The following is an 18,278-nucleotide window of genomic DNA, read 5'->3' as shown; positions in this document are numbered from 1 at the left end:
AAACGCGAAAGAAATCTCCCTCGTGGAGGTTGCTCCAGGTATGGCCGCAAGACCTTATTTTCTCTCATGTTAATTTGCTTCTTCTTCTTTGTCAAACATCAGATTTCTCATCGTAAATCTTCATTTTTTTAGGGGTTATAGTTGTGCCAGATGCCTAGCAAAGGTATCTTCTTCTTCGAAGGTATCTTCCTCCTCCTCCTCCTCCTTCTTCTTTTCTTCTTCTTCTTCTTCTTCTTTCCTATTTACAGTTGTTCGAAGGTATCATATGCAAGTTGTAGATTATTTGATTTATTTATTGAATCTCTTAACTGTTGAGAAAACATCCATGCCTTGTTTTTTCCCCTTCCTGCTTTGTTTTGTACGATGCTTTGTCTGTTTATTGAATCTCTTCACTGTTGAGAAAACATCCATGCTTTTTATATTTGATTTGTTTATTGAATCGTCTCGACTTATCCTCTTCTTTTCCCATGTCCCCATCCATTAGTGTGGCTATGGACCAACTTAGACCATTACATCGCTAGTCTTGTAAAATTAAGGAAAAGAAAATATTTTTTCTTTTAATAAGTCATAATCTCAGTATATGAACATCTAGGTTTCTGTAATTTGTATTGTATCTTCTTGCAGGATCAAATTAAGGCATTTTGTGTTAATTTTAATTTTTATTAAGTATTAATTACTTTAATATTAGTCATCAATTATTTTTAATAATTTTAATTGTGTTATTTATTAATTATTAATTTATTATTTTTTATTCGCATTATTTCAATATTATTTTTGAATTTCATAAATTATTTGATATGAAATTGTGCAAATTGAACTCGAAATTATCAAATAACTTGTTCTCGGAGTAAAATAGTAAAATAAGGGGAACTTCAGATGCTGAAGTGTTGATCCAACACAAATAACCTTATCTATTAAGAGCCTCTAAAAAGTAGAAAAGCATCATAACTCTTTTCAGATTTCAGACACTTTTAATATTTTTTTTTTTAACTTTTCAGATTTCAGATTTATCAAATGCCACCTTAGTGTGACCCTACCTGAATTTGTGGGGCATTGATTAGTTGGTAAGCAAAGAAAGCTGTGGTCGGTGGAGACTCTTTTTCTCATGTCAGGTATCATGAATTATAATCAAGATTTGCTCTTCACACCCACATTGCACTACTTACAGTTATACATTTTTTGGAACATCTCCTGTATTAATTTATATATTGTCATTTATGGGGAGACTCAAACATATTTATACCTTTCTTGATGTGGGAGCTGTGGAAGGCGAGGAACAAGAAAGCTTTTTCATTGGCTTCCATAGCTCCCATTCGAGTCGAGATGGATTCAGCTCAAAAGAACAATGATGAATGCACCCCTGTATAAATGGAGCCTTGGAGAGGGATAACCCTCCAAACTTAGCTTTAGAAAATATTAGAAGAGGACATCAAACAATTAGGGCCCATAAAGATGATATGTGTACAGAATAGATACTATTGTGTTTATTCTTGATTGGTGAGGGTGCTCAAAATGTAGTTTATGTTTTTCAGGCAAAATTTACTTTCATGTCAAGAGCAATCGGTAGGGGTGGAAAAAAATGGATTGGATGCAAAATTGATTCGTTAATACTTAGATTCACATCAAATCTTGTCTGCCAGATTTATATTGAATTCAAATCAAACTTAGACTAAATTAAACTAAAAATTATCAAAATATTATATTATGTTGGTAAGAATATAGGTGTCAATGGACCTATATTTGACCCAAGATATATTTAAGGGTGTCAATGGACCATTTTGGATTAGACCCTGTCCAGTCCAAAATCAATTTGGACGGACCTGCAAGGTATATTGGATTGGACCAATCCGGTCCAAAATGTTTATTAGATTGGATTGGACCTGATCCGTCTATAATAGGTTTATATCGAATTGGGTTGGAATAAGTCAATGTCTGATCCATTGATATAAGATAAGAATATAGGTGTCAATGAACTGGGTTTAAGTTAAAACTAATCTAAATCAAAACAAATTGAAACAGATTGGACGGTTCAAACATTGAACTGGACCGGTCCAAAATATTCATTAGATTGAATTAAACCTAATCCATTTATAATGGATTCACATTAGACTGGATCGGATTGGACCAAATCCAGTCCAGTTGACACCCTTACTAGTGTATGCACCATACTCACTCCGAAAAAAAAATCCCCTTCATAAATTTGTCGTTTACTGTTAGCTTTTGAAACTAAACAGTTTGTTCGGGTCCCGGGCTGCTGCTAGCAGAAGTAAGTAGCAGATAGCAGCTAACGGCTAAAAATTTCAGTATAATTTGTTTTCTTTTGATGTACAAATTAACGGCCACGGACAGTCTGGCTGCTGCAATGTCTTTGCCTTTTCTCCCTTTGTCTCTTCCAAGTTACAACGGGCAGTGGGTTAGTGGGAAGTGGGAACAATAATAATCTTCTCTGTATTTCTGACAAGCGCTTTAACCTTTATTTTGAAGTTTGACTTTTATAAAAACCTCCCTTCATATTTGGGGTGGATGGTCCAACTCAGCGGGATGATAAATACTTAGGCTTAGAGTTTCTGAAAAGTTCTTTGTTTACCCCTTTTGTGTTCATTTTCATATTTAGTTTTTTTAGGGTAAATTGTTGAAAGCTTTTTGGCTTTTGATGAAAATTTCTCATGGAGTTTGGTAATTGTAATAATCTCCTTTAAGTGTTTTGACATAGTTGTAGGGAGATTCATCTGTTAGAATTTTTTTAAAAAGAGGCACAAAAATGTCTAAAATAACCTATGTAATTATTATTGAGTGAGCTAGGATCTCCTGCCGACGAGAACCCTACCCTCATTTATCGCAATCACACATGAAGAACATCTCATCCTCTGCATCGTATTATGCAAAGGGAGATGTTCCCAATTCACGGGGGGTGGTGTATTGTGGGCAGGAGATCCAGAGTCCTATTGAGGCTGATTTTTATAGAAAAAAATAATACAAATTTTATAAACAATAAAAAATAGAGAATTTAAAGTTGCAGCTTTGGAGATTTGCATACCTCTTTTTAGAAGATTTTAACAAAGGGGATATACATGAACTATGTGAAAAATTTATGGGTGGTGATTGCAATTACCAAAATTCAGGAGATGTGCCAACAACAACCAAAAAATTTAGGGGAGGTTTTAAAAATTTACCTTTTTTTTAAAAAAAATTAACTGGTGTAAGTGTAACAGCATGTACCATGTGCATGTGCACGACTTCACATTGGCGCCCCACATGCACATCTCAGCATGCATTGGGAACATCTTCCATACTTGTCATTGGGAGATGTTCCCAATACATGGTTGGGATGTGTTGTGTGCACATACGAATTCTATATGCACGATAAAAAAAAATAAAGGGAATGTTTGGTATCGATGTTGATTTCTCAAAAATCGCTGCCTTGTCGGAGCCACATCATTGCTAGAGAAATTGGTACTGAAATTTCTGTTTGGTTGGTTGGTTTTGGTGATTTTTGGGATATTGATCAATTTTTTTTATAAGTCAGCCCTTTTTCAAAAAAATCACCATTTTTGGTGATTCCTGTGATTTCTAAATAATTCCTATTTTTTGAAGATGAATGTGGCACTGAATAATAACTTCAATGCAAAAATAATTGGTCCTTTAGAATCAAATACCAAATAGACTCAAAGCCGATTTCTTAAAAGTTAGCTTACATGGCAAAAATGATACCAAACAATAAAATATACTGATTTTTGAAAAATCACCAATTTTTGAAAAACCGATATGAAAGAATTGGCATGAAAGCCAAACATCACCAAAAACACCTTATATGTAGGATACTGTAATGCAAATTAAGGCCATGTTTGGAATGAATGTCATTTCTTGAAAGGTGTTTTTTTGAGAAAATGGTATTATATTGGTATGTTGTTTTCTTAAAAAACCATATTTCCCTTTTTTTGTTTGTAATCGTTGTTGGTTGCCGCCGCATAGGCGTTTTTCAATGCCACATCAGCATAATATGGCTAGCACCGGTCAAAAAAATGAGAAAACATCAAAAAATACGTTTTCTCATACCACACATTTTCCAATTTCCAAAGCATGGTGAAAAATGTAAACCCAAACAACAGGCATGGTTTGAAAAAAAAAAAAAAGATTTCAGATATGACGCTAATGTGGCATTGTTTTTCTAGAAAACCACATTCGTTTCAAATAGTAGCCAAGTGATTTAACTTTTACTATCTCTATGGGAACCAAGACAAGTATCTACTTTTTATAGTATACACTAAAAAAAATAAACGGTGATTAAACGTAATACAATAAACATGATTACTTTTTTATTTTAATATTATATATTACACATTATGAGCAATGGGAATATAGAGCAGGGTGCAGGTGAGGTCCATTAACCTTAATTACACAGGAAAATCTTGCTCCATATCTGAAGGATACCAAGTGACCATCCCACCAATTAGGTCATTGTCCTACAACAATATTTCTTTGAAGTAAGAATTGACTACAAAATCGTGCCCTACATTTGGACTCAAATTGAAATGAAACTGGCCATTTGATTTCTTCTCCCTCATGTGCAGAACCCCGCTATTTGTTTGCGGTGCAAGTGCTTAAGATTTTTTTTGGTAATTCAATTGCTTAAGATTTTACCTTGCTTTATGTTTTATTTTACTTCATCTATACTGTAAATAAATAAAATAAACCAGAATTTTCATTTTATTCATTTGTATTTTTATATATATTTTTTTATACTAATATAAATGAAATTACAATATTATACTAATGTTTGAAGGCCGTGCTATTATAATTAGATTTATTTATGGGCCGGGCTCGAATTTAAGTTTTACTAAATTTTAAATGGGCCCTACTCGAAACCCGAGTCCAATATAATGTAAAGTCAGGCTCGAATCTTGGCTCGTGAACAGTCTAATTATGATATAAGTGCTTTTGTCACTTTTTCTATACTTTATATCACTTTTCAATCCTTCAAGCAATGAATTATATTGTTTGAATTTATTTCATCCCCATAAATAAATTTATTTAATCCCACCCCATGTGACCAGTTCCTTACCCTCCAAAAGAAAGAGGAATGACCAAGTTGGTCTCCACGTTTGGCTACATGAATAGTATTTATTATCAACCCACTAAATCCAACTAACCTTTTATCTTTTTCTTTTGTCCTTTGTCTTGATGAGTGCAACTAACTTAAATTGCAAGACTTTTATGGACATGGAATTTACCAAAATTACCCAAATGTCCCTTAATATTATTATATTGAGTAAATTAATTGAAGGGCTGTTTAATAACGGCTGTTGAACTAAAAGACTTATTGCTTTGTTTTAAAGTTGATTAAAAGATAAATCTACCCAATTTCAGTTTCAGCCATTAAGAAGCCCACAATCTTCTTAAGAACTTATTCATTAAAAGACAAATTAATAAGCTTTTCAGGTGAGGATCTTCAGCTGTTACTAAATACTCTCCAAATAGTCAACATAGCAACATATAATACAAAAAAGTTGATAGAATAACTTTTTGAACACTCACCACAAAGTTAGAATTGTTATGTTTTTTAGGTCAAGAACAATAGTAGAATTATATTAAAGCATCAACATACGCTATATATACATCATTGAAAATATTTTGATCAACCACAATTGAGCATCATTAGGTATCATGAAGAAAATTGTTTTGAAAGTATGGATTAGGTTGAAGTTATAACTCAAAATTTTCAATTTTTTAAGGGTGTTGGGAGTCAGGCTCTAGGGCTGATGGTTCAATATTGTTTTATTACAAAAAAAATAAAAAAAAGCCTCTAGGGCTGCATTTGGCATTCCTTATTTTAAGGAGTTATCTCATTTTTGCAGTTAAAAACTTAATGTTCATAGAAGACATTTTAATTGCAAAAAAGAAATAAATCCTTAAAATAAAGAATGCCAAATACAGCCTAAAACACTTTCAAGGATCCAAAGCTGATGAAAGTGAAGATGCCTTTTTTATTTAGTAAGCAAGATAAGTTATGTCCTACATTGTTTATTGGGAAAACAAGGAAAAGTTATTTACAATACAAACTTGTAATGATATTGATCTATGGGGTGTTACATGAATTTCAATTCAATATGATGCTTAGTAAAATACATATGTACAGTCATCGAAAAATAAAATTTTAAATCAACTCCTAAGACGATTAAGGAAAATAAAAACAAAGATTGGAGGTGAATGGGCACATCCAGTTTCTTAAGAAGAAAAATGTTTTTTTTTTCCATACAATAAGAAGAAAATGTTTTAAGACCATCTAAGCGTGCCTTCAAATTTCCACATCATTTGGATGGCTAAATATTATATTATGATCTTTAAATCAGATCAATGAGTTAAGACATTTGAAGAAATACAATAAAAAAATCAAAATATAATTATCTTTTCATCTTTTTTTTTTGTTTTTTACCCTTTTATCTTTAGTGGCACATGCCATTACACTAATAATCTAAAATTACATTTTTCATTGATACAATTGGAATTGGAGCATTACCAAATCAACCACCCAGTATTTTTATTAACTAAAATGTTTGCAAGGTTATTTTTATCAAATTACTCTATATGTGAATAGGGGTGAGCATGGGTCGGTTCAGTTTGGTTTCATGGAAGAACTTGGAAGTTTGGAACTTACCATGTAGGGATCAGTTCCAGGTTTTTGGAACCTGAACCTACCCTATGAAGGTCGGTTCTGGCCTTAGCGGTTTTGGGGTTGGTTCCAAGGTCCACCCATGGAACTTGTTTTTTCTTTAATCTCATCCTTCAAGAAAAAAAATAAACATGATAATATATAGTTTAAAACTTATATTTTTTAATTGATTAAATTGATTAATTTAATATGTAGATTATCATAATATATTAATATATGGTTGAAAATTTGTCATTTTAATTTAAATTTTGTAAATATGGAAAAATCTATGATATGGAAAAAGTATAATCACCTTCGACTTTCTGTTTCGATGAATACAGGGTATCGCAGGCAACCGGTTTCAACAACAATTAAAATCACATTTCAAAAAAAGAAATTCATTTCAAATAATAAAGATGTTAACGTCTTTCCGTTCGTTCTTCCTCCTCGGATGAATCTCTCCCACAACCATCTCTTTCTCTCTCTTACTCAAACTTCACATCACCGGCGAGGATGGAACCAGCGGCGACATCTAACCACCGGTAAATCTCTCTCTCCTCTTTCTCTGTCTTTCTCTCCTTCTCTCTCTTTGTATTCGATATCATATTTGATTTTCTTTATGTTCTCCGTGGACGACACCAACCGGCAACGGCAAACAGATTTCTAGGTGTTATCTCATTTGCTAGACACTGTTATTAGATCCCTCTTCTCTACATTTGTGTTGGAGTGGGAATGACGAGCCTTGTTCTCTTGTAGGTGGCTTGCGGGCCATATTGACAGACCAGAATAAGTGCTGGAGTGACAGAACTTGCAGCAGGGATCTACACAACGAGGTATTGGTGGAATTAATGAAAAAGAAACTTGGAATACATGTATATTTGTAGGTTGATTCTTGATTCTTAGGGTTGCTTTTTGGCAGCTTGAAAATGAATTCCATTGCTCGTTTAATGTCAATTTCATGCAGTTGCCAAACTTCAATTCATACTTTGTTAATGTGCAATAAGTTTACAGAACAAAAATTCATTAGTACCTATACCCTTCAAGATGAAACTTGTCATGATCAAATACTGAAAAATTTAAGTGCCCATTTATTCAGCTAAAAATGTTTGAACCTGATATCAAAGGGCAAAACTTCTTAAGAATGAATTAGCCACTGATCTTTAGGTCAGAAAACGTACTATAAATTTTTTTTCAGAGCAAATTAGTTCGACCAGAAGAGGGAGCTCGAAGAAGTTGACCAGAAGAGAGAACTCGAAGGATATAAGAATGGGTAACAGAAGAGGTTTAGATATGATATGGTTAACATATAAAAAAATATAATTACCGGTTACTTACATAACTCAAGTAACTGCTGTATACGTGGCAGTAGCAGAGGTTTTAGATATGATATGGTTTTCCATATCATAGTCGGACCCATTTATTATACATATAAAAATATTAAAATGAAAACAAATGGTCAAATCACTTAAGTAAATTGATGGTCAAGTGAGACCATGGCTCTTGTAACCATGAGTGCTTGGCCTCAAATCTTTACATCCTTAAAAATATTTTGAGGTTTATTTCAAGGCAAGTTTGGTTTTAAGGTTGGTTCATCGGGTTGGTTCGGGTAGGGTAAACCCCTAGGCCCTAGAACCAACCTAGGTGGGGGTTAGTTCCAAGAATTTGGAACTAGATCCTACCCTATAACAAATCGGGTAGGGTCAGTTCAAAGCCGGTTTGAGGTTGATTCTGGGTAGAACCTACCCATTTGCTCACCCCTATATGTGAGTAAGAGTATGCATTTCAAAATGTCCATAAAAAGATTATGCATTTGAAATCAAATTCAAACGAACAAAAGTTTTTTTTTTTTTTCATGGGGCTACATAATGGGGGTAGCCCTTCTCAAACTCATATCACCCATCCCTATTAAAGGCAAAATTCGACCCATAAGTCTTTGCTCCGACCAACCGAAGACCTTACCAACTAGACCTATTCATGGGTTGAGCTTGGGCTTGGCTTTTGTCAAAATTCTAATGGGCCCGACTCGAAGACCAAGCCCGAGATAGTGTAAACTTGGGCCTGAAGCCCGACCCGTGAACAGGTCTATTACCAACTAAGCCTTAATACCTCTATAAAAGGAGGTGACTTGAAGGTGCCAACCAGAGCTGATCTATGTAGATGTCAATGTGGGCAATTGCCTCTACTAACATTTGAAAAGGTTTTATGTATTTAAAAAGAAACTTTTTTTTTTTTACAATTGCCCCCACTCAAATATACAAGAATGACTTGTATGAAACCTCCATCCTAGGATCCACTTAGAATTTGAAAATGAAATGAAATAATGAGAAGTTACATGATTCTTATACCCTCTTGTTTTTCCAATACGACAAACATTACCCCTGAGAACTAAAGGGGATCGAAATCATCTATTCTCTTTTTAAGTTTAGGGTTAGAGCAGGTTACTAGATTGTGGAGGAGGAAATCAGGGAGAGGAATCAGGTAGAGTCCTTCTTTCTATCTCTATTCATTTTGAAGGACAAAATGCACTTCAATTTGTTGATGTCTTTTCTCCTTTGGGGTGAGATCTTTCACTTGGTGTTTTACAATCCTTAGTTTCTCTTTAGAGTGAATATTTTAATCTCATTTTTTTTAATTACTCAAATGTTATCACTAAGATATTGTAATCCACTGATGCCAGCTAGCTTTCTAGTAAAGTTTATGGCTGGTTGTAGTGGAGACCTAGAATCAAACCCAACCTTCATTCCCTAAAAATAAATAAATAAATAAGGAGGTAATTTGAGCAATCCATTTTTATATGCAATTAATTTTATGTTTTTCTGCATATAAGATCAAACATATATTGTTTTTAAAATGATAACAATATACTTTTCCATAAACATACAAAAGATTTTTTTATGTGGCATAGTTTTGTCCCAAACTCTACTTCCTTCCCTACCCCACCCTCCCTAGTTCAGGGTCAACCTCATATACATTCTCTCTCTCTCTCTCACACACACATACCTGTTAGCTAGCTATATGCATCACCTTGTATTGGTTACATGTATATTAGACAATTATTTCTACTCCAAAAAACAAAAAGTCCTGTTAGCTAGCTATATGCATCACCTTGTATTGGTTACATGTATATTAGACAATTATTTCTACTCCAAAAAACAAAAAGTCCAATTAAAGTTTTAAACTTTGAATATGAAATTACCTATAAACATGGGTTTATTTTGCATATATATAGATCCCCAATATTTGTGTGATAAACTTTTATAATTCTTTTTGAATAAGGATAAATTTTTATAATAATGGTATTAATGCTTTGAAGGTGGAAGAATTCTTGCTTTATGGAAAGATCTTTTTGCTTCCTTCATTTTAATTTGTTATGCAAAGTCAATTTCTTTCTTTTTTAGGTTAATACAAAGAAAAAGGTGATAACCTAAATTATTAGTTTTTGTTTCCATCATTGTGCAAAGCATTTGTTCCTTTTTTGGTTAATAATCTTAAAAAGAATTAAAGATAAGTGTTATAGTCTTTCCTTAGTTATTCAGCTTCGTTGAGAAGAATCTAGATGGGGTATTTAGGGTATTTAGATGGTGTGATCGAGCCGAATGGAGTCAAGTGTTTGAGCTGCTTAAGCTCAATTCAACTCAAAAACTCGGAGCTTGAAACTCAACTTGAGTTCAACTGACTTTGAAACTTGTGAGCTATTTGAGCCTAATTAAGAAAATATTATAAATAAAAATAAATTAAGAAATTTATATATAAATTTATTTATTTTTATTATAAATAAAAATTTACAAAAATAATATATTTTATTATAAAGCTTGATTAGGCTTGTGAGTTGCTCAAGCCAAGTATTGGAAGCCTAAACTTGATTGGAGTTGAACTTGATTAAACTTGATTATATTTGAGTGAATTTCAAGTATTTAGCAAGCTAAGCTTGAATAGCTAACTATTTGGCTTGGCTAACTCACACCCTTATCCTTAATATTCCATACCACAAGATACTCAATAATAAATCCAATCTGAATTTGTTGATGGATTTTGGGTTGGTTTATTAGGACAGTTCAAACTCTATAGTTAAGCTAGTACAATTTTATTATTTTTTTTAAAAGCCCGATAAGCAAATTTAATTCATAATTACAAGACCATAGAAAACAACCAGCAAGGGAAGTGAAAATGCAACATAAAAAAGGTAGAGTAATCTTGTTGAGCAAAGGAAGATAATCAAAAGCACCCAGAGAGAATTACTCAAGAATCCTAGTACAATTACTTCTTGTGTTTCTTCCTTTATTCCCTATTTTAGAGGGGCGAGTCAAAAGAATAAGAAAAAGATTAGAGATTTGCGCAATTCTGACGGTAAGTAATAAACTCAAAATTAACCACCTAATAAGACTAAATTTGACTAATAAGCCTTTAAGCCTGGTTATTTGACAATAAATCTACTGATTTTTTTTGCTCCTTTTCAAAATATCTTATATCATTATCATCATCATCTAAGCCTTCTCCAAATCATATGGGGTCATTTACATGAATCATGTTTGTTTGGTGTTATATCCATTCCTAAAATTATGAGCATTCAAATCATTTCTTACCTACTTCAACCCATGTCTTTTTTTATATGTCAATATCTCTTCAACTTGCAAGACATCACTTCTTATAAGTGATCATATAAACCATCTCCAAAATATGTTGTACATAAAATAATTATGGGTAAATCATGGAAAACAAAAACAAAATGTTAGGAGGTATCAATGTCATTTACTATACACACAATATTGGTAGGACGTGCCATTCAAATGTATATATAAAAATAAAAGGATGAAAAATATTTTGATTTAACTTTCATGGCATAGATATGAAGTAAGGCAAATGTTGACATTAAATAGTAAATAGATGCATGTTTAAGGTATTAGCTTCCATTTTCTCTCATTAAATCTTATATTTAAGATATGTTTTGTTCTCTTAAATAAATTCTTACTTTTTGAAATCGCCCATAGACATTATATTTCATTCAATCAAGAAATTGATACGAAAAAAGCCGACAAGGCCAATCAGAAAAACCCAAAAACAATTTCTCAAGAGAACAAAATATAACAATGGATGAAGGAGAACCTAAAGATCTTCTACAATTGAGAAAAGGTGAGGTTAAATCACCAACAGAAATAAACAAGCACATCTCCAATCCACCATAGACGGCGAACAAAACTGATAGGGGAGGATTCCAAAAGATTGCCATCGCCGAAGAACACCGAATGGGTCTCACCATGAACAACATCAATTGGAGAACCGTGAACTGGACTCACTATGAACAACAATTATCGGAGAACAACGAATTGACAGAGGAAAAAATCAAAAGACTCTTCGTCGGCAAACAACGAACTTGAACAAGAACTGCAAACAGATTCAAACTACGAATAAAGAAACAAAACCTTGAGAAACTCAAGAGGAAGCCTTGAGAAAAACTCGAGAGGAATGCTCTCTCAAAATAGAGAGAGGGAGGAGGGAGAAAAACCAAAAGGAGGAAGGGGAAGGAGAGCCGAGATGGGCAGCTCCCGCCCCCAAAGAAATACCTTTGAAAGCGCCTCAATAAATTCTATTAGTTAAATCTATATACAATACTTTTAATGATAGGTTTTTCTATCTAAGTGATAGGTAATTGGATAAACAATTCAGCCATATGGGTCAAATGAATCAACCCCATGATATCATAATTAAATAATAAAACTTAAATAGAAAAACACAAAAATTATAAAAAATGATTTTTTTTTTAAATATTAAGATATATCTATAATATTATATATTCATCTTAATAAAGAAAAACTACAAGCAGGAATATTATATATTCATCAAAATAATTGTAGATAAAATTGAACATATATCATTACTATTATCATCTAAAAATGTGCACTACACATTTGCTAGTTTCATGAAAAGTCTCTCTCGCATGCAAATTAATTAATTACATAGTCTAATTTTCGAAGTCCAATTCAAAATTGCAATAAATCACTAAAAACTTGATAAATGTAATATTTTACAAATAATTTTTTTCTTATACATGCCAAAATATTTATTGGGATCCACTCATCCAACTTACAAGCACGGCCAAAGGAACTGAAGTTCATAGAAGGGTGTTTTAGTCATTTAAAGAATCCCTACCGGTCCAGTGCGTTTGGACTCGAAGGGATTTTCTCTTCGAGCCCACTAAAATTTTGACACATCGATCGGTGCTCAACTAGCCATCACCTGCAACCAGATGAAGCTTTATGACTAATAAAATATTTTTAAATAAAAAATTGAGGAAGAAAGAGTGCTCATGGTCCAATATGAGCTCTACTCCTATGTATAAGTAACACCACGACAACCACACGCGCCAACCGGTGAACCAACTTTGGCACATGCTCGTTGAACAGTATACCTAAAACATTTGGCACCGTGTCATGAATGTTCACCCCCAACCTCACCACCTGCACCTTGAAGCTCACAATCCTGACTCTTAGTCCTGTGAACGAGAAAACCATCACCAAAATTGCCTGGCCATCCTCCATCACGTTCATGCCCGTCTTTGCTATGTCACATGCACTTAGCATCGCTAGCGTGCTACCCAGGCTGTGGCCGGTCATGTTTATGCTCAGTTCCTCATTTGGGTATTGATGCATTAGCCACTTGACTTCGCTTAGGATCTGCTCCCGAGCCGAGTACTTGTACAACTGACACGAAAATGTTATTGTACCATATATCGAGATACGGCTTGGTAGAATTGCTTAGACTGAAGAAGCCTAAGGCCAAGGCACCTCCTGCGGACGCTAAACTCATGGTTCTCGCTTATCATTTCCCTTGATTTAATCCCATCGTTACCGGTGATTCAAGTTAGCAAAATCGATGAGAAAAATGAAACAATAATAGAGCAGAGCACCCCTGAACGGTTCTTTTGAAATTGAGATCTTATCTATTTCTTAGTTCTCTTTATTTCATTTTGCCATTTGGCTTGCCAAAACAGGGGTAAACTACAGTTATTGATTGAGGGAGCAGGAATAGAGAAGAGAATGTGAGGTCTTTATATATTTTTGTCCGTATAAAGAAGAACATTTGCATGGAAGAAGAAGAAGACAGCCTCGGACTTTATCTTCCCATTAATGATTGGAGTTTTTTGAACAACGAATACAAGTTAATTCAAACAATAAATGTAAAATAGCACAAAAAAACCAAAAAGAAATACTCAATAGATACAGAGGAAAAGAATTTCCAACATTCATACAATATTACTATTTGCTGGAATTAAAAAGAAAATAAAAAAATGATTCTTTCATCTGCATTCAAAAAGAAAAGATGAAAAACCTTAGACATACGTAGATATCAGCTTTCCTTTGAATATTCTTGATATTTGAAACTTTTCACTAACACCGTTGCTGCTACCGTTAAAATCCATAATCGCCGTATTGGCCGTTGCCATTCTATTGTCGTGTTGCTGTTAATAGTGCAATTGGGTGAAAAAGGTTAGAGTCTGACAACGTGAGGGTTTTAGAAATTTATATCGTAATAGTTTTAAAAAGTTAATTATCAATTTTCATTTGAAATTATTTTTGTTAAGCATAAAATTTCAGCCGGTTGTAAGTATTAATAGAGCACCGAACGACGTGTCAAAATTTTAATGGGCTCGAAGAGAAAATCCCTTCGAGTCCAAACGCACTGAATCCGGAGTGTACCTTATCTCGGTGGTCAGAAAGCCAAAGTTCCTCCCTCCTTGTCAAAAAAGCCTCAAAGGTGATACTATCTTCGTCAATCTATTGAAAGACGAGAGACATTTTTGGAAGACTGCAGGCCTATTTATTTTCCACTCACAGGGCGCACGCACACCCTTCGATTCGAACCTCTGATCTTTAAATATGACTAATGAGTCATTTCAGATCCGCCATTCCTGTTCCAAGCTCGGAGGCGGAGCTCTCAGGGCATTCTGATTTCTGAGAGAAAACCGGAGCTGAGAGTAGAGAGATCGCGCTTATAGATCGACAAGTCGTTGCCTAAACTTCCATATCTAGATTTTATTCCATTTTCCAGCCTTCTGATCTTTGTTTCGGTGTTTTCTAGTCCATAGTTCTGTTAAAGTTATGAAGGTTTCATCTGCTTTGGCTATCATCTACTGGGGTTTCTGGTTCTTCACATGTAAGTGCTTTTTCCAAGCATTTCCCCCTTCTTTGCCGATGATGTTGTCTTTTGGTTTCTTTCGGTATCGATTCAAGTGGTGCTTTTCCTTATGTTGCAGATTTTGATGAGGTTTTGTTCTCGATCTGTGCTTTCAAGTACTATAGGTGAAGATCTAGTTTCGGTTCTTCTGCTTGAGGGCTGTAGACCTGTAGTTTGAATCTGGGGTCAAGATCTGCTCCAGCTGTGACAGTTGTGGATAAATAGTATCTCTTGTGTGCAGGAGCTTTCCTGCGATTTGAACTGAAAATAGGACAAACTTTCGTGGTTTTGACCGATCTTCGGGGTTCGAAGACCTCGCTTTAACCTATCTATGCTGTAGCAGGCAAGATTGGTCACAGAGCTATTAGAGGTTTTTAGTACAGGGAAGGTCACGCAGATCGTAAAAGAGAACCTAAACTAGTCCGCTGTGATTTCTTATACTTGCAAATGGAGACTCTTGTTATTGTCTCTCAGCATCGGAATCAATATTACAGCAGAAGCAACTCTACTGTTTCCGATACATTTTCTTCCCCTTCCAGAGGCTTCAGGGAGATCAATTGCAGAACCTTTCAATCTGGAGCAGGTATTCTTCCGACTCCTTCAAAGTTTTTTAATAGTCCTTCTGCAATTAGAAGGACTTGTTCTTCCCCGCGAACGCCACAATCTTTGAGTCCTCAATTTGAAGATGAGAAGCCATTGAAGAATACTGGAAAAAGCAGCGCAATTCCTATAAATCTCAATGTTTCCAACAAGGGCTGGTCTTACAACGATGACCTTTCTTGCTCTGAGCTCTGGGCTGGACCTGCATATTCGAACTCACCTCCCCCGAGTTCTTTGCCCATCCCCAAATTTAGCCTTCGTCAGAAGCGAAGTGTGTCTCTTGATCTGCCTACATCAACCTCTGCGGTGATTACAATGCACCCTATTGCTAAATCTGCTCCGCCTTCACCCACAAGGGAACTGTGTCCCTCTAAAAGGGACTTCTTTCTCACCACTGACTCTGCAACTAATCCAACTCCAAGGGATTTCTTTCTCAACATTGACTCTGCAACTAAGAACCTGCGCCGTATTCTCCATCTGGATATTGATGATGAATGAGAATGTGGAGGGTCCTGAATCCTGTGAATAATTTCCATGTGCAACATGGGTTACCGGTAGCTTGTATATAAGTAGTGAATAATATGGTCTGTAGGTTTAGCCTTTGCATCATTACAGCTTTCTTTGTTTCTTTGTTGGTGGTACAAGAACAGCGACATACAGCAATATTCTGACTATACTGCAAGTATAGATGGTAAGAAATGGATAACATGGGTTTTCTGATGGACGGCTTTCGGGAAGGAGAAGAGAACTAGTGCTGTGTGCTGAAAAAAACGGATAGCATGGGTTTTCGGGAAGGAGAAGGGGACTGATGCTGAAAAAAATTGATATTTGATCTGCTCACTTGCACATCTGCCTGTCTCTGCAGTGTTCTTGGCGTTCTCTTATCAATGGGTAATGATGGAAACTGTCTTTCAGCGGTCAAAAGTTATGATATGGTTATGGAGAAGCACACTTTCTATCATAATCGTGGATAAAAGTTTCTTTCTTGAGTAGGTTAGGCATATCTAATTCTATGTAGTGTGTAAATAACTAACCAGTTTAGGTCTTTCATCTGGTTAGGTTAATCATCATTCAGGTTCTGTATCATGGTTTGGTCTCTATAGCATCTTTATCCCCTTTAGGTTCTTAATCCTGTACTATTTGAATTCTACTTAATCCAAAGCTTACATGGTAGATGTTTCTATAGTTAGCCCGAGTTGGCTGATTAGATGGTAGATTTGCATTGCCTTCTGTTTAATCTTTTTCCTTCTACTTGGTCCAACTATGCCTGAATTGGCTGGTTAGGTGGTAGGCTTGCACTTGTTAGTATCTGGTCTCTGACATTACGTCAATTGGCTGCTTAGTTGTTCTTCATGTGTTGTCATCTGTATCTTTACCTTTTCCTTTTCCTTCTAAACTCTTATTCCTTTCTGAATTCTTCAAAATGGTCTTGGCTTCCTCTACACCCCCCTTTTTCAGGTTTTTTAAGGGAAAGGTGGGAAGGGGAATTGGAAGACTATACTCTATTACTTGGTTTATCCTCATCTTTTGCATTAAAGTGTCTAGGCTCCCTGTGTTTCGTCTTATTGTCCTGTTGTAATCCCTGCTAGTTGTCTGCTTCTGTTAGCTGGTGTCACCATTTGTCTTTTAATACTTGGAAGGTGGCATATCAATCTCTGGAGATTACTGGGTTCAATGCTATATATAAGGTATACCTCTATTTCATTTTCCAGTTTACACTTTTAATTTAGTTGCTACTTTTGAAATTGCAATCTAATTGTTGATGTATTTTTGTTTATCATATTTGAAACAGTGCTGATCCATGGAACTAAATGAGCTGCCAATCTTTGTTCTGGAAGGCTTGTGATTGGAGAGCTAAATGAGTTTGTAAGAAAGACTTGTGAGTTACTTGGGCCTAGCCATTTCCTTTCATGTTTTAGGTGGAAATTCCCATGAAGTGATCTTGGAGTTGAGGACTCCTTGAGCTGATTGTGGAGTTAATAACATAATATCTAGTTATTGTTGTATTAGGGTTGATGTAGTTTGTTACTTTGTATGGTTGATATTTTCGCTGCAGTCTAGTCTGCAATGTTGTGTTTCTTGGGTCTTCAGAAGTTTGTTTGCAAAAATCTTGTGTTGCTCTTGTCTGTTTCTGTTTGCTTCTGTCACAACTCACAAACAAGTTATTGGAATAGTTCCTAATTTTTCTTGCATCATATAGTGGGGGTGCTACGATCTCTCACCCTTAAACAATTGTATTGTATAACCTATTTTAGTTGATAGTGATATGTATAACCTCTGCTCTGTTTGGTTTGTCAGAAGATAAGAGAGAAACATAAGGTGGAGAGAAAGTCCCTTGATTCCCTTCAGTAATATCACAAAGTTTGTGTTAATAACTTTCCCCCAACTTTAACCCCATAAGAATTTGATACCGATTAAAGGATGTGCTTGTCTATGTTATATCACTTGAACTTCAAATTATACAGGCGCCCAGGCGGTGTGACAACGGGCTAGGGGTGTTGATGGGCGGGGACCATGAAGTCCATGACCCACGTTTTGGGTCGACAGCTTACAGATTGGTTCTTTTGCTGATCTTATTTAGACTTCAATGGGAGCATGGAACATCTGATCCAGTTTTGTCAACATGACTGACTAGTGAACCAAACTTTACGGATGTCATAGAAAGCACCCAAAAATATATTATTGGTAATAATCGTTAAAACCACAGATGGGCTTATTTGGTCCAAAAAAGCAGAAGCCTATTTTGTAGAAGCCAAAAAGGTAGGTATTATAAAGAAAAGTTGGTTGAATAAGTTTGCACACCAAATGCCCAAAAAAGTTTCTCTGACCAGCTTCTTGCGCTTGTTTAGAAATGGCT

General features: G+C 34.9%; 1 long non-coding RNA gene across 1 annotated transcript; it reads left to right on the top strand.

The window, feature by feature from the left end:
• Positions 1-14,424: 14,424 nt before the first annotated feature.
• LOC104598610 (uncharacterized) lies at positions 14,425-17,616 on the top strand. The gene is made up of 3 exons (XR_735404.3): positions 14,425-14,800; positions 14,901-17,109; positions 17,214-17,616. It is a non-coding gene; the product is annotated as an uncharacterized LOC104598610 (long non-coding RNA).
• Positions 17,617-18,278: the final 662 nt, after the last annotated feature.

Source organism: Nelumbo nucifera, chromosome 6, assembly GCF_055504915.1.
Source record: "Nelumbo nucifera cultivar China Antique chromosome 6, China Antique-T2T, whole genome shotgun sequence".
Lineage (NCBI taxonomy): Eukaryota > Viridiplantae > Streptophyta > Magnoliopsida > Proteales > Nelumbonaceae > Nelumbo > Nelumbo nucifera.
Note: the sequence above shows the minus strand (reverse complement) of the source record. Positions and strands in the feature narration are given on the sequence as shown.